Source organism: Sciurus carolinensis, chromosome 3 (genome assembly GCF_902686445.1).
Source record: "Sciurus carolinensis chromosome 3, mSciCar1.2, whole genome shotgun sequence".
In the NCBI taxonomy this organism is placed as follows: Eukaryota; Metazoa; Chordata; class Mammalia; order Rodentia; family Sciuridae; genus Sciurus; species Sciurus carolinensis.
The window spans coordinates 109,654,434-109,677,639 of record NC_062215.1 but is presented as its reverse complement, the minus strand read 5'-3'; the positions used below and the strand labels follow the sequence as shown (position 1 = coordinate 109,677,639).

The following is a 23,206-nucleotide window of genomic DNA, read 5'->3' as shown; positions in this document are numbered from 1 at the left end:
AGCCAAGCCAGCTCAAGTCAATGCATTTCAATTTCATGCCATTCAACTCTAAAAACCACCTTCAGAGGTAGATGCATTCCAAATTCCCAAAAAACAAGCTCAGAGAGGTTGTGTGATCTGCCCAGGAACACACTGCAACTAAGGGACTCCATGGAACCTTAACCCAGTGTGTCTGGTTTCAAAGCCTCCACTCACCAAACACACATGACAAAGGCGGAGAGGTGTCTAGGGTGGTCACGGCAATTACAAGTCAATGGTCTACTTTTTGGGTGTGGGTTAGGGAGCTAAGGAATGAACAGGGTGATGTGTGTGTGTGGAATCAAACCCAGGGCCTCATGATGCTATTCAAGCACCCTGCCACTAGACAAACCAACAACTTCTTACTCTCCACATCCCAGATTCCTTCCTCAGACCTTTTTTGTAAGCAAGAAAAATACTCAAGAATCAAATTTTGCTAGAAATCTCTTGCCAAAGGTTCACTTAAAAGGCAAAAACAAAACAAAACAAAACAAAGCAAAACAAAACAAAAAACCCCTCATTTTGAGGGCCTGCTACTTTTGAATGTTAATTCAAATAACTAAAAAGCACCCTTGGCAGAATTCAACACATATGCACAATTCCTAAAAAACAAGCAAAATTCCTAAAAACAAGCAATTTTCTGGTGTTGCTTTTTACCAGAGATCAACATCTTTTGTTTGAGGAGTTAACAAAAACTCCCTGAAAGAAGCGAAATTAAGACAACATAGGCCATTTGGAACCAAGCATTGAAAAATATAAGATCCTGCTGCAACCTCCCTTACTGAACCCAGGAGCATGATGAAAATAGATTCCAAGACCCTACTCCAGACCTACTGGAGCACCACCTATGGCCAGGGCTGGAAACCTGCACTCTAAAGTGTCCTGGGTGGTACCCATGTGATCCCTACAAAAGTCCTAAGTGCCTACCCAAGAGATGAATCCCTCATTTAAAGGAGTATCTACAGGAAAGCGGGAGTGCCACTTCAAGAACCAAATTTCCAACCACCTACTGGGCATTTCCAACTGGTATCCCAGGGGGAGTCCCACACACTGGTCCTCCTCTCCTGGGAAAGAACTTAGTTTCAAGGAGCATTCATCATTCACACCTGGTGCCTGTCTAGAAATTCTCTACCTGCAGTCAGTCAGCTGCCAAGTATTCCTTTTCTATTCTAGAAGAAGCTTCTGTTCACTGAAAAATTACCTCCCATGTGCACCCTTTCTTTGTGTCCTCATTCCCCCTTATTAAGTAATTATTTTGGGAAAGCATTAATCTAGATTGAGCTCCTGCACTAGGCCCCATCAGACCAATTCAAAAATGGAGTCACTCACGCTAAGGTTCCCCGTCACCAAAACAAAACCTAACCTGATCACAGGAACCAATCAAAAGGGGACCAGTGAACCTGAGCAGCATGGTAAGGAAATGCCCTCTGCTTTAATTTATATAAGGAAAGTAACCTGATGTTAACCAATCTGCTTTTTTGCATTGTGCTGTTTCTTTGTCCAATTTAAGCTACTTTACAAAAACTGAATTGTTCTGCCATGCCCTGCAGATCTCCTGTCCATTTTGCAGATTGGATGCTTCCCAGTTCATGAACAGCTAATAAAAGATTCTAAAACCTCAATTTGTTTAAATTATGTTTTCTGACACACTGTTCTAAAAGTACAGAGGCATAGGAAAATCAACCTGGGTTCAAATCCTGACTGAGCCAGGTTACTTTGAGCCCATTTCCTTCTCTGCAAAAGAGGATGACAACAGCACCCCATGAAGTTTTCTGTGAAGATTCCACAAGTTAATGCACCTTAAATGCACACTAAAAGGTATTCAACTAAAAGGCATTAATTCTCTTCTTCCCACTAACTCAGGCTTAAATATCATCTCTCACCTGACCTACTTCAAAAAAATCTCCTAACAGAGAGCCCTGCCGCCCATCTGTCCCCACGCCAGCCTCCTCCACACCACCGCTGCCAAAGCTCTGCTCCAACACAAAGATCTGATTACATCATCTCCCAGCTGAAAAGCCTCTGACAGCTATCACTTGCTCACAGGAGCAAATCCATACTTCTTAGCCTGGCATGCAAGGCCTCTGCACTTTGGCTCTCTCCTCCCTGCCACTGTACCCAAATGCCAGGCACCGTCTGTTCTAGTAACAACCCCCAAATATGACTCGTATGTCATGCCTCTCAGTCTCTACTCACTGTGCTCCCTTCATCAGGAAGCTCCTCCCCCTCTTTCCCACCTGGCAAAGTTCTACACGTTCTTCACCTCCTCCCCTGTTCCCCGCCACAGTACCAACTCTTCCTTCTCCTCTTCCTCCTCCTCCTCCTCCTCTCTCCTGCTGCAAATGTGTCTCCCCAACACCTCCCATTAATACTATGTATGCACTAATCTCCTCAGACTGAGACACAGGACTGGGTCTCAAACTCTTCAGAGCACAATGACAGCAAAGTGTTTGTTGCTGGGCACAGTGGCACACACCTGTCATCCCAGCAGCTCAGGAGGCTGAGGCAGGAGGCTTGTAAGTTCAAAGCCAGTCTCAGCAATTTAGCAAGGCCCTAAAGAACTTAGTGAGACCCTGTCTCAAAATTAAAAAAAAAAAAAATTAAAAAGCACTGGGGACGTAGCTCAGTGTCCTGGGTTAAATCTCCAGTACCAAAAAACTGTTTGTTGAGCAGGGCATGGTGATGCATGCCTATGGTCACAGCAACCTGGGAGGCAGAAGCAGGAGGATAGGAAGTTTGAGGCCATCCTCAACCACTTAGCAAGGCCCCATCTCAAAAGAAAATTTTAAAAGGTCTAGGGATATAGCTCAGTGGTAAAGCAACCCTGGGTTAAATCCCCAGTACCAGGAAAAAGAAAAAAAAATACATATATATATATATATATATATACACATATATAAATACATATATATATATACACATAAATACATATATATATACACACACACACACACACACATATATATATACACACACACATATATATATATAGTGAAAAGAAAAAAATATATATGTATAGGGAATATTAATGCAAGGCCTCCCACCACCCTTTGACAAATGAAAATAGTTTCTAATTTGTCAAAGAGTTACCACCTTCATGATGACTTTTAACCTCTGCAAATTCATAAGGATATTCTATTTGTTGAACTGAATAAGGCTCCTCCTAATGAAGCAAAAAAGCCCTGTGAAAGTGATATCTCTTTATGAATTCCATTGGCTCGGAACACAATCACTGTCCTTCTAGAAATGGTATCTCTTTTTCTGTGACAGAGGGGGAAATCACGCTTTTGATTTCTCCTGGCTTGATTTTTGGTACATGAAGTTGCACAGTTGAGGGGGTTCACCTTCCTTAAACAAAACATACTGGAAAGAAAGAGATCAACAAAACAACAAACTGTTAATAGGGAAAAAGGAAAAAAAAAAAAAAAAAAAAAAGCTCAGGTGCAGCTGGACTTGAGTGTCCTTAGGGAATCAAGCTCATTCTCAGAGAATAGGTACTACCTGGGTAGGAAGCAGTGTGACCCCGTGTCTTGCCGAGACCTTTCCCCATGCAAGCCAGATCCAAAGCTAAATGCTCCAAGACCCGTGAACAACTGATAGAACATTTGATTTACCCATAAACACCAAGAATGCAAAGTCCATCAGTGTTCAAGCAGTCTCCAAACTGCTCCTTGACATCTCCTATTCAAAACTTAGAATATATTAATTCTGCCTTCAGAAGGTTTTTTGTTTGTTTGTTTTTGAGGGGGGTGCCGGTTATTGAACTCAGGTACACTTTACCACTGAGCTACATCCCCAGTCCTTTAAATTTTTATTTTGAGCCAAGGTCTCACTAAGTTGCTAAGGCAGGCCTCCTGAGTTGCTGAGATTACAGGTGTGCATCATTGCACCTGGCCACATGGGTTTGTTGTTATTGTTGTTGTTTGTTTTTGCAGTACTGGGGATCAATCCCAGGGCCTTGCACATGCTAGGCAAGTGTTTCATGGCTGAGCTACATCCCCAGTTCATGTGGGACTTTAAATAAGGCACAAAGTCAGTAAGGAGGATTCCCCCGCTTCCCCTAATCTGGAACCTCTCTAGGGAAGTCTGCTCTCCCGGCTGGCAAGAGCAAGCTCCATAAATAAGATAATAAACATGCACATATGACTTCAGTGTGGTGCACAGACTTGCTCCATCTAAATAAAATAAAGTTTATTGTTCTAACCACATTCGAGCAAAATACTACTAAAAGTCTGAGGAGCTTCTCAGGTTCTCACAGTCTGAATAACTAAATGGATTTTTAAAATACTGATTTTCATAAAAACCAGACAGTTTGTTAGCAATATTCTTGAGTACTCTAGTTCCTTCTCTATAAATCACTATCTAAAACTGTTCTACCTGTTCATTCAAAACTTTTTGAGGCATCCAATTGCTTTAATATAAGCAATCGATATAGGGATTATCTTGAAACAACAATTTTCAAGACTCAGAACAAATAAACCTTTCATCAACTGATCCAGAAAGTTGAATTTGAAATAAAAAGATAAAAGAAGGGAGAAGAGGCTCTGTCTGGGGCACCTATGAGCCAAGCACAGTGATCAGCAGTTCATAAATGTCCCACCTTTGGTCTTGGCACAAACTCCAGGAAACAGGAATTACTGCCCTCATTTTACAGACACAGGAACAAGTCAAGAAAGTAACTGCCAGAGCCACAGGCAAAACTAAGGTTCAGAAGGCTTCCAAGATCATGAATTCAGGGCTAGAGTCATAGCTCAGTGGTAGGGCACTTGCCTAGCATGCACAAGGAAGGCCTGGAATTTGTGCACCACACATACAGTCATGAGTTTTTTCACTGCATCCATATATTTGTTTTAAAAAGAGATGGCACTGAGCGTGATAGCACGTTTCTGTAGTCCCAGCACTTTGAATGCTAAGGAAAGAGGACCACTTGAGCCCAGGAGTTCAAAGCAAGCCTGGGCAACAAACAAGATCACATCTCAACAAAGATGGAGGAGGCAAGGGAAGAATGGAGGAACTTTGGATTGGACAGAGGGGAGCAAGGGGAAGAGAAGGGATTTGGTGTGGGAAAGATGGGGGAATGAGACAGACATTATTATCCTATGTACATGTATGATTGCACAAAAGGTGTGACTCTGCATTGTGTACCGCCGGAGGAATGAGAAGTTGTGCTCCATTTGTGTACAATGAGTCGAAATGGATTCTGTTATGAATAACAAATTAGAACAAAATTTTTTAAAAGGTGGGGGGAGGGAGAAAGAGTGCCTATGTATAATTTTAGCATACTACTATAGTTACAAAGTACCTACTCCATACAAGGCACCTTATTATTCACAACGGGGCAAATTTTAATGTATAAAACAGGTCCCTGCCAACTAAGAGATTAAACATAAGAATGTGTTACAAAGGGCTTATGATAGCTACCATTCATCATGTAAAGCTACTTTATATATAATAAGCTATTCTTCATTAACACACACAAAATTCCTTAAGTTTTATTTTTCCCCGACATTACAGCAAGCAGTTGGAAGGTTATCAAGGGAACAAACTTAACATAGCAAATTAAGTTAGTGAAGTAAGCAATAATAGGAACTTTTATTTACATGTTCTGAGTTCTAAGACAACAAGTACATAAACTCACCACCCTGGGGGTGTATTTAAATTTATGTCCTTAGATTAGCATAAGCATCATCAGAAAGATATTTTGTTAAAAACTTATCCAATACAGGTAAAATTACTGCACATTCCTAAATTATTATATTCAAAAATAAGACTTTATAGGATAGTATTTTGCCATTACAACTCAGTTACCCTGTCATTCTGAATAAAATTCAACCATCAAAAGTTTAACACCTGGGCTGGGGAGATGGCTCAGTCGGTAGAGTGCTTGCCTTGCAAGCACAAAGCCCTGGGTTCGATCCCCAGCACACACACACACACACACACACACACACAAAAATAAAGTTTAACACCTAAGTTATTTTCCCAAGAGACACAAGGCTTACAGTCTTAAGATATAATAAACTAAAAATTTATATCCATTTAACCAGGCCAACTATTGAGAATACCTTTCCAACCGTACCTGACCTGGAATAAATTCAAATTGCATCCCCTTGATATACTACTAAAATACATTTCCAAACAAATTCAAACCTGTTAGGTTTTTTGTTTGTTTGTTTGTTTGGGGTTGTGTGGGGGTTTTTTTGTTTTTGTTTATTTGTTTGTTTTTTGAGACAAGTTTCTTACTAAATTGCCCAGGCTGGCCTCAACCTCAAGACTCTCCTATCTCAGCCCTCCTGGGATTACAGGTGCTCTACCATGCTTAGTTTACCATTGCTTCTTTGTTTTCTTTTTGCATTTGGGGGAATCGAACCCAGGGCCTCATGCATGCTAGGCAAGAACTCTACTACTGAGTTACAGCCTCAGTCCCATATAATAACATGTTAATTGTTACTTCTTACTTTAAAAAAATAAAGCTACTTATGAATTGCTGAACAAAATGCCTGTTCAAGTCACAGGGGTAAAAAGAAGTGAAGAAAAAAAAAAAAAAAGCACAGTCTAGGACCTATTGTGCCAAAAATATTTCACCTGAATCTAACCAAGTTTTAAACCTAAGCTCCAACTTACCTGTTTATGGGAAACATAAGGAACAAAGGCACAAGGTAAAAAACACCTAGGAAACAAATTCAGAATATGGGACGTTCTACAAGTTCTTTTCTAAAAGTCAGAGGGAGGAAGGGAAGTGGTAAAATAGTATTTTTCTGCATTTAAAAAGACTAAAATAAAGGGACAAAAAACAACAACAACCCACAATGCAATATGTGAACCTTCACTGAATCTTGGTTCCAAAAAACAAAAATAGTAACACATGACATTTTGGGGACAATTAGATAACATTAAGAAATTATTGCAAGGTTGGGGATATAGCTTAGTGGTAGAGTGCTCGCTTAGCATACACAGGCCTTGGTTTAATCCCCAATACTGCAAAAAAGAAATACACACTAAAGTTATGCAAAATTACACATCCAGTATTTGCTTTAACATAGTCCACAAAGGTGGGACGTGATGGCACACACCTGTAATCTCAGGGACTGGGGAGGCTGAAGCAGGAGAATCCCAAATTCAAGAAGAGCCTGGGCAACTTGGTGAGACCCTGCATCAAAATGAAAAATAAAAAAGCCTGGGGATATACCTCAGTGGTACAGCACCCCTGGGTTCAATCTCCAGTATCACAAGAGGATGATGATCATCATCATCATCTCCACAAATTAAACAACTCAGCAATCCTTGTTCTGGCCAAAAGATGCTTTGCAAAAAATAATTTTTAGGGCTGGGAGATAGCTCAGTTGGTAGAGTGCTTGCCTTGCAAGCACAAGGCCCTGGGTTCAATTCCCCAACACCGCAAATAATAATAATAATAATAATAATAATAATAATAATAATAATAATTTCTACAGTTCCATGCCATTTGGGAAATACTCAACATTCTATTTTCCTTCAAGAGGATTCAGATTCAGAATCGAACATTAGATTTAAGAGTGCTCAAAAGTCCTGCAGTTAAAAGCAAAAATAACTGATTTACTTTGGTAACACAGATTTTTCCACTTAATGGATGGTAGGACCTTTTTTTCCCTGTATAATTCCTATTAATTTCCTAATAACCAATTTCACAGGGAACCCACTTTGGGAATTGAGGCTGTACATACATAAATTACCCTGAGGTAAGGTTCTCTTAAGTCATATACAAGATTTGAGAACTCAGATAAAAACTGAATCTATATGCAATATTTTGGAGCTACTCACTATAGAAATAGTGAGTATCTTTTGCATCTATAATTATGCTTACTCTTAATGTTTAATTTATAAGTCACTCTCTTTCCATAATATGAATATCCACTGCAAACTTGCCCTCAATGAAGTTAACATTTTTACTTATTCAAATACACTCTGTAAATCCATGAAGCAAGAGATTTCAAATTCATCCTGTCAAACCACACCACTTTTCACTTTCAAAACTACGTGGAGATTCTTCAAAGGTATCCAAAGACTTCAAAATAATTTAGTGGCCTTACAGTAAGAACAAAAAGACTACTGAAAGTCAAACTCTTTGAAAGTTTTTCAGGTAATACTTAAAGGTTTCCCATAATTTATCTCAAAGCCCCCATATTTCCATCTTTATGTCCCAGATGTGGTCTTATTTTTACAAATGGGTACTTTGGTACTTGACCAACCAGATTCCAAGAGATTTGCTTTATCATAAATTGTACTCAGTCCATGGCTAAGTTTCATAACAACTTTCAATATCTCTAGTTCATCTGAGAAAACTGTACTCTATTCCATTTAAGAGACCCAGTGCTTTTAAAAATCTTTGGAAATGCACTCAAAAGAAAACAAAAATGGCTAACAAAGAAATATGAGATAGATTGTTTCATGGTTACAGGGAAACAATCAAATTTGATGTCTCCCTTGCCTATGGGAGGCAATTTCCAATGTTCAAAGCATTTTCATATATATTCTGTCATTTGACTCTCAAAACTCCGGAGAGACGTCTGTTTTCCATCATGGCAGCATATAGTATCTAATGTGGCTCAACGTGAAAGCTGACAACTTGTCAACCCTTAATGAGTCCTTACATGGAGGGAATAATAGCACAGATAACTCAATTCAGCTGAGCAATGTGGAGTCCATCATTCCCAACAGGGATGATCAGGCCAATATCATAGGAGCATCTCCCATGACTCTCCTTGAGGTGGTACTTACAGACAGCTATCTATTAATAGGCATTTAGATGGTCATACATCTCATCTGTCAGGCCCTTCCTGATCCTCTCAAAGGAAAGAAGACTCTCCTTTGAACTCCCTTCACCTGCTTAGGATTATCCAATAATGTGGTTTACTTTGTCTTTTATTTTGTACTGCAAATTGAGTTCAGAGGCCCTTAACCACTGAGACACATCCACAGCCCTTTTTATTTTTATTTGAGACAGGGTCTCACTGAGTTGCTTAGAGCCTTGCTGAAGTGCTGAGGCTGGCCTTGAACTTGCAATCCTCCTACCTCAGCCTCCTGAGTTCTTGGGATTACAGGTGTACTCCACTGTGCCCAGCTCTCCAGTAATGTTTTTGCATCATCATCCCAGGGAGCTTCCCACTGTCACTCATGTCAGTGTACCCATGTGAAAGAAGGGCAAATGCTAACTGTAAGCACATGTGAAAGCATGAGGAACAGTTCCAGCAAACCGAAATCACAATGAGACAGTGCCTCACACGTTAGAATGGTTCTTATGACGAAGACAAGAGATAATGAGTGTTGGTTGGCAAGGGTATGGAGAAAAAGGAACTCTTGTATACTAATGGTGTAAATTAATAAACCATTATGGGAAATGGTATAGAAGTTCCTCAAAAAATTAAAAATAAACTACCATATGACCCAGCAATCTCATTTGTAGGTATAGAGCCATAGGAAAGAAGATCAGTATCTTGAAGAGATATCTGTACCCCTATGTTCACTGTGGCAGTATTCACCACAGTCAAGATATAGAATCAACCTAAATGTCCATGGACAAGGGGATAAATAAAACTGTGCACATATATACAGTGGAATATTATTTTGCCATTAAAAAATAAATCCTGTCATTTGGACAACATGGATGAACCTGGAGAACAGGTCCTAAATAAGTGAAGTAAGCCAGACACAGAAAGACAACTACCACCATTATCTTGTTTATGTGTAGAATCTTTAAAAGACATTATTTGGGGTGGTGGTGTAGCTCAGTGGTAGAGGACTTGCCTAGCATGTGTGAGGCACTGGGTTTGATCCTCAGCACTGCATAAAATAAATAAATAAAGATATTGTGTCCCTCTACAACTAAAACATTAAGATAAATTAATAAAAACAGAGATTAGGATAGTAGTTGCCAGGGAATGGAGAATGGGGGAACTGGAAGATGGTGCTCAAAGGTATAAACTTCCAGTTTAAGATAAACAAGTTATGGAGATCTAAGGTACAGTATGGGTGGTATGGATGCATTAATTAATTTCATTATGGTAATCAAGTACCACATATATAAAACACATCAAGCCATAACATTGTATACCTTGAATATATTCAATTTTTATTTTTCAATTAACTACTTTAAAATTTATAAAAGAAAAAAAATACATTTCAGGATAAAAATGATCTAGGTTTGAATTTGGAGCTCTCTGCTTTCCTAAGATTGCCCAGGGCTGGAAGTGAGAGAATAACCCAGATTAACTAACACAGAATGATGTTTAAGAACTGTGGGTTGGTGGGTATGGTGGCACACACCTCTAATTCCAGAAACTTAGGAGGCTAAAGCAGGAGGATCACAAGTGCAAGGCCAGCCTCAGCAACTAGGCAAGACTCTGTCTTAAAATGAAATAAATAAATAAAATATATTTTTTTAAAAGGGCTGGAAATGTAGCTCTGAGGTAAAGCACCCCAGGGTTCAATCCCCAGTACGGGGGGGAAAATGTGGAAGGCAGAAATCAGAGAGATGTTCATGGGAAAGGAATATTTGAGCTAAGCCTTGAAGGAGGATGAAAATTTCAGCATTGGTAGTGGGAGGAGGAAAAAGAGTCTCATCAGAGGCAAAACTGAAAGTCAGGTTCCACATCACAGAGAATCTTGCCACTTAAGAGTAAAGGGGGCTGGGGAGATAGCTCAGCTGGTAGAGTGCTTGCCTCGCAAGCACAAGGCCGAGTCCGATCCCCAGTACCGCCAAAAAAAAAAAAAAAGTAAAGGAAGCCAGCTGGGCATGGTGGCACACACCTGTAATCCCAGCAGCTCAGGAGGCTGAGGCAGGAGGATTGGGAGTTCAAAGCCAACCTCGGCAACTTAGCAAGGCCCTAAACAAGTTAGTGAGACTTTCTCTAAATAAATAAATAAATAAAAAGGGCTGGGAATGTGGCTCAGTGGTTAAGCACCAAAAAAATTCCAGCACCAGGATTTTTCTATCCCCAGCACCAAAAAAGAGTAAAGTGAGGGACAGCCCTTGTTCTCATGGGTCCCTTCTATTAGCTGTGGTACTTTCAGTTGCAAGTAACAGCAACTACAATAACAAAAAAGTCTGACTAAAAGTGACTTAAATGGTAGTCTCAACGTTTTTTATCAGGCAGGCCTATCAGGGAAAAAAAAAAAAATGCTCCAAACACATTATAAATTATATGTAACATATATTATTAAAATGCTAGAGTTATGAATTAGATGTGTACACATTATACATCCATTAAACATTTTTTAAAGGATGAGATTCAAACCATATTTTATTTCATTTTTATTATTAATATAAATCTACATACAATTTTTTTGAGAGAAAAGTAACAGTTTATTAGAGTAATAGAAAGCAGAGCTCTCAAAGGGGAGGAGTCCCAAGAGAGGGTCATCCCATTAACAATTTTTGTGGCAACTTCTTGTCAAATTGTATTTAAAAGTCATTTTTAATCTTATAAGACATTTTTGTGTTTCTATATACTCCAATTACATATATGCTATCAAGTATATCATTACTATACACTGTTTTCATTCCTGTACAATTTCTTTGCCAGAATCTTTTAAGCCACTTGCCCATTTCGTGAGGTTCAGTTTAATTAAAACCAGAAAATATAACCCATAAATCCATTTAAAAGTACAGAGTTTACCCAAGGCAAGAATAAGAATGAGGGTACCATGTCAACTTCGCCAGGTTGTGAAGTGCCCAGTCTTCCCTCAGGTGACCTCGTATAACCTAAGTGATAGGAAGCAATCAGTATCAACCCACATATAAATATTAGTAAAGCTTAATTTTTTTCTAGAAAAAGTTCTAATATTTTCTTCCCTCCCATATTGGATGATCTGGCACATTTCACTTTAGAGATCATTGTCTTAAATAATGAAAATATTTCTTCTCACAGAGGTCCTGAGTCATGGTGGTTCTAGGATTGGTTAATTCAGTGACTAAGAAAAAGAAATTGTGGTCTTAGGCATCTTCAGTCCTTGTACTCTGTGCAACTTGTCCTCTGGTGCTAATCTACCTTGTATTTCAATCATGGCAGTACCCAATAGGTGCCACAGACCTATTCACTGACCCATCACAGGCAACAGGTATGATATTCTGAAAACTGTCTTGGCTTAATCAAGATTGACCTCCTGGGGCAAGGACACACCCAACTTACCCTTAAGGTCATGACCAATTGAAAACTCATCAGAAGCAGAATTATGGCAGCACTGTAAGTTATCACAGCAATGGCCCCCCAATGAATCATGAACCGCCAGGGCCAGGAGTGAGCCTGGAATCAGGCAGAAGGCCAGGGGAGGCCCGCTCCAATTTGAGTCCTACACAAATAAACAGTTGTTGGTTTAAGCCACAAGAAGCAAAAGCGGCCAGGACACAGAATGTCGATTTATGGGCAACCAACCATCCCCATGTATGTAGGCCCACAAGAGAAGAACTACACTATTTCATTTCCACAGATTTTTTTTAATTCACACATCTAATTCCACATCAGCAAGCACTCAATAAACATTAATAATTGATGTTACTAATCTCAAATAACTTAGAGCAAAGCATGGTAGTAAGAGGGGAGTTTAATGGGCTACATGGGAATAATGACCAACTCTTACACTTTTAGCAGTAATTCTATACTCCCTTATACAGGACCCTGTGAACACAGCAATTCAAAGTTCTGCAGCCTGTGGACAAATCCACTACTCTCAAAACTACAGGCATGTGTATTACAAGAATATTAGATATGTTCTTATCCTTGGGCATGTTGATATGTTGTTATGACCACTTTGGGAAACAGACACTGCTCTAGACAGTACTGTTTATTCTGCGCCCTCTTCCATCAACAAGCTATGGAATATGTTGTCTCCCCACAGTCCATCTTGTGGGTCTAATGGGAACTGCCAACTGTAACTCTTCTTTGGCTGATACCAGGTCAATCCACGATCTCTCCAGGGTTTTCCCAAATTGGAACTAAGAATAAAGAGGCAGCTTCTTGATGACATGAGGTTCTGGAACTTCCAGCAGCCACATATCCCTGCAAGTTGGACACTGTGCTGGGCAGTGGTGATTTAATGATGAGAAAAATCACATCTGAGCCAAATGGCTCTGATAACCTAGATTTCTTTCCAAACATACTTAAATGTCAAAAAGGATTGTCGAATTAAGTTATGATGGCATGTATAATAGATTGACTAAACCACCATTAAAACAGTGTCAAAGAAGCCAGGTGTGATGGCATATGCCCTGTAATCCCTGCAACTTGGAGGCTAAGGCAGGAGGATTTCCAGTTTAGGCCAATCTCAGCAACTCAGCAAGATCCTCAACAACTCAGTGAGAACTTATCTCAAAATTTTTAAAAAAATAATACTTTAAAGGGTTGAGAATTTCATTCAGTGGTAAAGCATCCTGGGTTCAATCCCTAGTACTCACTTCCAAAATAATAAAAAATAAAACAGTGCCAAAGAAGAAGGTACATAGGGAATGCCTGTATGACATGTGACAGGGGAAAAAAAATCACATAAACATACACTGTACTATAAACTATTCAAATACATAGTATGCACCCTTATATTTATGATCTTTTTCATAATTCTTCAACAGGGTGTATGCTATGGGGTCCCATTTTGCTTAAGTGATCTTCATGTGAAAAGACTACAGTCAAGGATTTCTAAGAGATTTCCCCATCCCCACCACAGAGGTAATAGGTGTGTAACCCTAGCTATGCTGGGTGGGGCAGGGAAGGGGCTGAGTCACTGTAGCTCTAGACTAGATAGCAGAACACACTGGGTTCATATCTATCTACAAATACGGCTAGATTTTTAATAAATTCCCTCATGTTAGTGGCAAATCCTGTGCTAAAATCTAGGGACTGTGCTCTAACTGCAACACTTTTATTGTCCTTGACAATTTTGTCTATGGGACTCTTCTTCCAGAACATGCTTGATCACAACACACCCCCAGATGCCCCTAAAGACAATTCCTACCCTAGAAGGGCAAGCCCATTAACAACAGCCAAACCAAACCAAGAGAACTCCTTTCACTCTCCACAGAATTCTAAGAGCCTTTTTCATCCAACATTTCCCCCTACCATGCAAAATCCACTCCCCTGCTAAACCAAACGCCATCCTACCTCTCAGTGGCTCTTGTCCCCTTCTGGTACACTGGTAACCTTCTCTGAGCTTCACTAACAAATACTGCTTCACAATGATCTTTTCTCTCTCATTTCCCAAGAAAGTGGCAGCAACTTCAGATTTGCCACATCTCCCTCACAGTCAATTGCTGGGTTCTAAGGGACATATCCTCTTTTGGGAGCTGTGGCTCTATTGCTCAATATTTTGAAAAGATATTCTTGAGAATAAGTTCTAAAAGTTTAAGATGGACATGTTGCTCAGACAGAAAAGAGTCTGTCTTTACACATAATATCATTTTTGAACCTATTAAAGAAAATCCAGGGAGCTGGGGATGCAGCTCTGAGGTAAAACACAGGCTTAGTTAGCATGTACAAGGCCCTGGGTTTGATTCAAAGGAGGAAGGGAGGAAGGAAGGAATCAAGTTCCACACCAGTTTCCAGACTGAATGTATAGGGGCTCTTAGTGCTCCCAAATATGTCCCCAAAGAGACATTGTGAAATGGGTCACCTGCAACCTACTACTTCTTACCACTAAACATAATAGCATAAAGGAAGGATTCTGTTAGCTCAAAGAGTGCAGCAAAATCAGACTTTGCCATTCATCAGTAGAAAGAGCCCACAAAAGATGACACCTAAGAAGGAATATTGATTCAGGCTTTATAATCAGTCTGAGAGATAACCAGATGAAAGGCAAGGGATATATTCATTTCTTATTTCTAAACAGAAGTAGATTTGAGAAGTGATTTCCTTAAGAATGCTGTCTGCCTTACACATCTGGATTATAAATCATGTTAGACCCTGAAGCCTACTTAATAAAAAAGAAGTTGAAAATAAACAAATGATTAGCCGGAGGTATGTGACTTTCTGAAACTCTCCTAGGGAGAAAGTTTTATTACCATTATTAGTGAACTGTTTTAATCCCTGACATCAAAGCATAGATGTTAACCCTAGGGTTCTAAAACCAAAATAACCCATAAATGAAATACTGTGAGAAACTGCCACATGTCAACATTAGTCTGTCAGATTTTAGCCAACTCATAGGTGACCTCTGTGAATAAAAAAAAAGTATAGAGAAGGGAGCAGGGAGAGTTAGAAGACTTAGGTTCAAGTTCAACTCTACGATTCATAGATGATACTATCCTAACTTCTGGGCCTTGGCTTATTCAACTAAATGTTCAGGGATAAAATATGTAACAAAGCCCTTCATAAACCCTAGCACTATCCTAATTACAACACAATCCCTGAATGCCTACATTTCTCAAACTCTTGGAGAGCCACAGAACTTTAGGATTATAAAGTAATTCCATTTTAGGAATGATAAAGGTGAGAAAACCAAGTCCTAGAAAAATTTAAGAGCCCTGTATGGAAAAACTTTTGAAGATGGGGTGGGGGTGCAGTACAGTTTCACCACCAATGAAAATGCATTTAAAAGACAGTTTAGTCAGGCACAGTAGCAGTATTCCTATAATCCCAGTTACTGGGAAGCATGGGTTGAAGTTTAACTCCAGTCTCAGCAACATTCTGTCTCAAAATTAAAAGGACTGGGGATGTGGCTCAGTGGTAGAGTGCCTCTGGGTTCAAAACCCCGTGTGTGTGTGTGTGTGTGTGTGTGTGTGTGTGTGAATGCACTCCGCCTTTTTTGTTTCTGTAAATTTATTCCTGTAATTTCCAATTTTCCTAGAGTCATTTCTCTGGTTAGGAGACTCTCTATCCTACTCTGAACTTCACTGAAACAAAATCTTTACAATTGGGTTAGAAATGTCTAATGGAAACACTGAAATAACATTAACCTCCAGTCATGCTAGCAGCCCTCATTATAATATGGATTATAGCTCTACAAACCCAGGGACACTGGTTTTAATGTTTCCTGGGAGATAAAGAATTAATCAGCAACTCAAGAGAAATTGCCTAAAAATGGAAAATTTCATAAAGACAATTCTATTGTCTCTAAATCAGCCCCCAATCAGCCAGTATCAAAAACCCACTATGGCATCAAATAAAGTGTGTGTGGTTAAAGAGACAAAAGTTCTTTTGGCTGTTATGGGAAGCAGAAAAAGGCTGACTATGAATCAGTTGTTTTAGCTCCATGATGAACATGAATTATGATAATTTAGACATTCTGGTGGTTAAACCAAGAAAGCAGGAAAACCAATGCTTCCAAACTCCAGCAAAAGTTAAGTTTGTGGCACCATAACTGCAAAACAGCTATGAAAAGTGACCTTAAATTTATTTCTGGATTTTCCGGTCTCCACTAAAATTGATGACACTATTTCCCATCCCTTATTCTCAAATTACAAAAAGTAATGAAGCCTGGACTGTGTTCACTTGGCAGGTAACAGAAACAACACTAGGAGGAAGTCCTGAAGGATGTCAGATACCATATTTCCTTTCCTCCTGCATACTTTTCATTTTAAAACTACTAAGATATGTTTATGATGCTTTTTGACTGACACCCACCAAGTATTCTGGCTGACACAAACTTTGTATGAACTGGCTGTACTGTAGTTGAAAGGTCCCTTGTGAGATCCTTAGATGAGTAAAACATTCGGAGTACTACCATAATGAACACCTCTCAGTCGCTCATAAATTCTTTCATTCCCAGCAATCAAGAAGCAGCTGTTAAAATCCAGGAATCTTCGTAGTAGCAGATCTGAAATACCTCCAGGCTGGCCAGAGAAGGTTCACAACTGCTCTCGTCTCCTTCCCCTCCCCCATCCAGGAGTGCCAGCCTGGCAGGAATAAAGATGACCCAGGAAGGTGTAGAGGGAAGGTAGCGGATCTGGTGAAAGCAGAGATACAGACTGCCTCAGCTGCACTACAGAAAAATACCATCTTCTGCACCAACTAACGAGGTTTCTCCTTGCCTCTCCTACCCCCACCCCTTCCAAACATATTAACTTCTGCAGTCTGGTGCGTCTGGCATTTCCAGAGTTAGTGACTTCAGCAGTCCTGAGACCTTTCCTCCCAGATCTGAACCAGGAGCTTCCTTTCTACACCCAGTATGAGCTCCTTCTCATATTAAGATTCAATTTACCTTTTACCTTTACCCCAGACGATACTACTCCTGGGGTCAAGTTCAAGATGAAGGTGCCCTCCTCACCTCCCCAAGTTGACTATAGCAGAAAATAGCGCTGCGACGAGTCCCATCACTGAAGACACCGGGATCTGAGGCTGCCAAGAGCACGTCGACCCAGCTCGTAGAAGAACGTGGCCAACCCGGCGTCCTCTGCCGCTCGGCCTCGGCGCCGCATTTCTACCAGGCCACCGCCGCATTTCCTCCCGGAGCCTTACACAATAAGTTAAGTTTTGAAAACGCCAGTCCAGAGATCTTTCTGTCTACAAACATGCCACACAATGCCTAGGGCTTCCTTCCCCGCCAGCCGTTCCGGAAAGCCGCCGCGCCAAAGCGGGGAGTCCCTCACACCCTTAGCGCTGCGCCCGCACCCCAAAGTCCTCCAGAAAGACCCTGCGCCCTGATTAAATCTCCCCAAAGTGACCACCTGCATTCCAAATAAGGGGGCTCAATGTTGACGCAATCTTCATCTTTCTCGGCTCCCCCCAATAAAATAAATACCGTTAAGGTCTAATCCTAACTCACCGCCCCCCCCCCCACTGAGAAAAGAGCGTGGATATGTTGATCGCGGTGTTCTCGGAAACGAAGACTAGACTTAAAGTCCAGAGTGAGGCAGTACGATTCCCTCGGCTTAAGTTCACTCCGCAACTTCCAGACTCACGCCCCCCGACTATTCCCACCCCGCGGTGCCAGGCGTGCCTCGCCCCTGCCTCCCCGCCCCAGGTACCCAGGCGCAGCTCAGGCCCCTGCCAAGCTCGGGACTACGGAGGAGGCGGGAAGGGGGACTAGCAGGCGCGCAGGCCGGGGTGGTCCGGAAAATCGAGCGTGTCCTGGGTGTTCCCGGTTCCCCCCAGCCCCAGGTCCGCGGTGACCCGCTCGGTCCAGAGCGGAGGAAACTGCGCAGGGTAGACGCCGACTCCCCAGAGGCGCCGAGACCAAGGCCGGGAGCCCAACATGTCTGTGCCTATCCCCGGAAAGCTCCCGGCTGTGCCCGCCAGAGGAGGGGGCGCTCCAGAAACTTTCTCACACGCCTTTACACTCTCCTCATCACCCTCTCCCCCTCTCCAAGACCCTCTCCTCCACTCTCTGTCCGCGGCAGCTGGCCCTGCCCCGGACGCACAGAGGCCTGTGGAGGCGCCCGGGAAACGGGAGTTACCTGCCGGGAAAGTTTCCAGCTCTTCGGCGTGGCTCCCCACCCCCAGAGCCAGGCCTCCGGGCGTGGCCGGCTCGGCGCTTCGCGGCTGCCTCTCCTCCAGCTCCCGCAGCTGCCACAGTGAAGGCTGGGCTCCAGCCAGTCCCCCTGCCTCGCTCGGCCCACACCGGGGCCTCATTGGCAGCGCGAATCCCCGCCCTTGCGCGTGTTCCCGAAGGCACCTTCCTCTCGCGCGCCCGCCCGGGCCGCGCCTCCCGTGCCCCTCCCCGCTGGAGCTGCGGCCGCTCCAGGGACCCGCTGGGGCTAGGCGCGCGAACTTCCCGTGGGGCGCGGCGTTGCGCCTCTGGGCTGGTCCTCTTAGGGCCTGGTCCCTGCAGGCGGCCGCTTAGCTTCCCTTGAAGAGGCTGGTCCCCTGGGTATGTGCCAGGGCCCTTCTAGGACCGGACTAGATGGATGATCGTCTTTTTTGTAGCCTTTTAAAAATCAATAAAGTGACCCGGCCTTCCCTCTTCGCTGCTTTTTGAAAACAGCGAGGAGGACATATGGGAGCAATTAACCGATCTGAAGTTTCCTGAATGCCTTAGGTTGGCCTGTGGGCTTTCTTGGATTTTTCTCTCCCTCACTTAACTATACATACACACAACACACATTTTCTGGGGCCAAAATGAGCTAAGAGAAAGGAAAGTATAAAAATGCATCTCTCCAACCGCGTCTTTTTCTTTCCCAAAAGCGAATTAGGGAAGTTCAGGGATCAGTTATTGCCCGGACGACCCGGGAGCGGAGTCTGCAGCCCTCCTTCGACCTCCCCTCACTGACCTGTGCTGTCTGTCCTATGTCCACCAAGGACCATCTTCGTGAAGTCGGGGGGGGGGAGGAGGGGGACATGGAGGGAGAGAACAGACAATGATGCTATTATTATGTCGGATGGTGGCAGTAAATTAAACTCCCTAAATGTTTTGTTACCTCCAGCAGAGCAAAAGTCAAAGTATGGCCTAGGGATTCAGGAGTCCTGTGTTCTCCAGATCCTACCAGGAATCCCGGCAACCAATTCAGCGTGGGGGACCCAGTCCGATCTATCCCAAAAGCCCTTTGGGCCAGCCTTTCTTACAGAAGAATCAGCTAGAACCACTGCTGCATTGTGTGGCTGGAGAGAATGACACACAGGTCTCCCATTGGTGTGCCAAAAGCAAAGAATACAGAAGTTGCTATAAATGGATTTATTGGCAACCCCTAACCTTGCTGCCACAAACCCGCCTTTAAAGACAACTGTGGTTTAAACAAGTTTCCCCCATAAAAACTTCAACCTCACGCAGAGCTTCCCAATATAAAGATACCAGCAGGAGTGGTGTCCATATATAAAGTTCTTATGGAGAGGGACAGGAAGCAAAAGGCCACACAATCTCTACAATAAATAAAAGATGACTGAAATGAGCTGGATTTTTTAACCCATAGTTTCAAAGACTTGATTATGACTATGTTGATATTTGAGCAGTAAATGTATCAGCAGCCTTGAGGTCTTACTGAAACAGAGCAAGATACAAATATTAAAACAAATTCAAACTTAGAAAACCATGAAAACTATTGACTTAATTTACCACTCTGAAAAGTTCATTGCTGAAAAATATGGTAATGTTTACATCTCTTGAAATGAAATGTGTAAAAACGTTTCCAATCTTTTCAGCAGATTGGAAAGAGAGACAGGAACCACAATGATAAAAGAAAGACCCAAACAAAAGACAAAAACTCCACAATAGTCTATTCTGAAATATGTAAGAGAAACAACCCTGAGGACATAAACTGGTAGTTTCTTGCTTCATACCCCTTCATACTGGGTGAATGTATGATGAATGAAATTTATAATTTGTTCTTCTGACTTTGGCTCTTCTCAGCTATATTTCCCAATTTTAATGAAATTACTTAGTTTAAATTGAACTTTGAAGGCAATGAATTTTTTCCCCTCCGGTCTCCCTAAGTAGCAAGAAGAAAATTACATAGTATAAATATGTTTATTTCTGGCATCTTTATTTTTAGTTGAAAAAGTTTGTCTTTATAGTTTCAGAAGTCACAGTCTTTAAGAAGTAAGTTCATTACTGCCTAGTTAGGAGTGCTTAACATTCCAAACAGGCATACAGCTAGCAATCTGAAATTTGTACACAGAAGGGCCCTGTCTCTCCTTCTTCCTGTCGTGTTTACATAATCCAAACTACATATGTTATTATGCACAATCTGATCTCCAGCTTTAAACAGCTACCATTACAAACAGTATGTTGTACTAAGAATATGAAAGCTGTCTTAAGCTGTGGGTGAAAATGGTGCATTTCAGAAAAGTCAAGGCCAAAACACAGAGTAAAAAACAATTTGTGGGTGAGAAAACAAAGGGGGTTTCTATGAAGATCAATTTTGTTAAAAACAAGAAAAAGAAAAAAAATGAACATTTTCTAAGCACTTGATATGTAAAGTATTGCCTAAGCACAGGTTCAAAAAATGAATTTTAGTTTTTTTGTAAGTAATTTTTATTTCTATAATCAGGAATGAAGCAAAAATTACCAGGAATTTTTAAATATACTAAAATAATATTTTGAGATCATACAGTTATTCAGTTTTTGTGACGTTATTAAAAAATAAAGGCTGTCACGTATATTCTACATAGAACACAACCCAAGCAGTTAAAGACTTTCACTTCTTAAATTTGGTTTGAGGAAATCTCTACTTGTATGTTTGCTAATAACAAAGAACAAAGGATTTGGAGCTGGAGGAAGATGGTTTCAAATAGTCCATCATTTGCTAGTGACTCCTGCTTAGGCTCTTTGAGGCTTTCACTTTCTTATCTGCTAAGTGGACACACCACTCACACGGGAGTGTTGTAATACTTAAAGGACATCATGCATATTGGATTAATCTTTTCAAGGGGTACATGAATATTAGTGACTAAAATCAATAACATTAAATGTTAAATAATTCTTAGCAAAAGAGTTGTAAGGCAATCATTTTTCTCCAAATATTCTTCAAATCCAATTATGGTATTGGGTTGATTTTTAAGGTAATCTTTTTACCCTTATATCTGAAGTGGACAGGTATCTTATAATCACTTTGGTTGGGTCTCAATCATAACATATTTGTCATTACACAGGTATTAAATTTGAAGCATGGATACCAGAATCGTAAGAAAACTCTGCCAACTGCAGTCTCTGAAGCCTCCACCCCAATCTCCCTGCTTCTAGAGCACTGATCGTGAGTAACTTGCTGACCAATTTCTGTTCCTTTAAAAAAATCTGTTTTCACCTTAAAAAATAGAAGATGTTTTTAGTTGTTAGATGATGGTTTGTTTGTATTTGGAGTGGGTCAAGTATCACCTCTTGCTTTCCTGAGGGAATCTGCTCATCCCAACCAATTTTAAAAACTCATCTATTACTTTTCTGTTGATATCAGTTAGAAAAAAATTAAAAGGGAAATACAGATCACATGAACATTATATGCTGTACATATTCCTCACACACTCATACAATATACTGGATTCCATTTTTATTTTGCCAACAAAGCTTTTCTCAATAGAGTGAAATAAAACAGCAAATAATCAGCTGTATAATTTACAGACCAGGGTAACAGGCTGAAGAAAGTGAGAGAAAAGAATGTGCCTGTGGATGTTAGTATGCCCTTCCCCTTGTTTGTATTGATAAGTATATTTTTCCTTTTCTTGCAGTGCTGAGAATCAAACCCATGGCCTCAATACATACTAGACAAGTACTCTACCACTAAGCTACCCCGGCCCCATTACTTCTATTTTAAATCAAGTTTAAGTTAAGATCATAGTCAGTGAGTACTATAGACTACAGAGTAAAAAATGAAATGTTTAAAACGATGTAGTAATTAAATACGAAAACCAAGGCAAGATCAAAAAACAAAACAAAAAAAAAAAAAGTGGGGGGGAACTAAGGAAAGGAAAGGTAGGGAATCCATACTTAAAATAATTCAGCATACAAACATGTTTTTATTTCTTTGGAGAAATTTTCATGTTTATAGAATTCATTCTCCTTTGGTTCATTCATTCTTCCTTTTCCTTTTTACATTTTGGGGAAGAAACGAATTTTTAAAAATACAGGGTACAATAAAATAAATTGGGTATAGTTAGAAATCTGTTGGGAAAAGCAATAAAATCACATACCCTTACACAGTCCCTGCATGTGTAACGATCCATGGTCACACACAGTATACCAATACCATGGTCAAATGTGGTCTAATGGCAGACATTCATCCAGGCACATGGAAAGCCATTGCTGTGCATAGTTAGTGAGGCTCTTAAATTAAAGGACTCACGGGACATATAAACCCTCCACAGGTCTAGCACATGGCCTGCCAATATTATAGTCTTATTCAATATGGGCTAGGCAGTGAATTATTGAAACTGATAAAGAATTTGCTGAGGGGAGAAAACAGAGAGATAGATTCAGAAGGTTATATTTCCTCATAAGAATATGGGACTAGCTAAAGTTCTGGGAGAATCTAGTTTAAGATGACATGCCATTTAATATTTTATTTATCGTTTTGTTTTGGAGATGTAGTCTGGATAAATTGTCCATGCTGGCCTTGAACTTATCATCCTCTTGCCTCAGACTTCCAATTAGCTGGGACCACAGGAGTGTGCCTTCAGGCCTGGCAACTTGACTAATGTTTTAAAGATAGATTTAGTTGAATTATCAGGTGGTGAAGTGGTTTACAGGCAGAAACAGGATTTTACCCTCTTCAGGAACGGTAGAATAAATCTATGGTAGTAATCCCTCCAAAAAAAAATATTGAATCTGGTTAAGATGGCTGAAAAAGAAGGGGACTATTTGA

General features: G+C 40.9%; 1 protein-coding gene across 11 annotated transcripts in view; it reads right to left on the bottom strand.

Annotated features, from left to right (window-relative positions):
• Tanc1 (tetratricopeptide repeat, ankyrin repeat and coiled-coil containing 1) overlaps positions 1–18,593 on the bottom strand; it is a 225,201-nt gene extending 206,608 nt beyond the window's left edge. For 6 of the 11 annotated variants that reach the window (XM_047543756.1, XM_047543755.1, XM_047543758.1 and 3 more), the window contains exon 1: positions 18,377–18,545. The gene's annotated coding sequence lies outside the window, so the exon portion shown is untranslated. Of the gene's footprint in view, positions 1–18,376 lie in introns of all 11 variants that reach the window. The other 5 variants (XM_047543763.1, XM_047543762.1, XM_047543766.1 and 2 more) reach the window with 3 other exon arrangements.
• Positions 18,594–23,206: the final 4,613 nt, after the last annotated feature.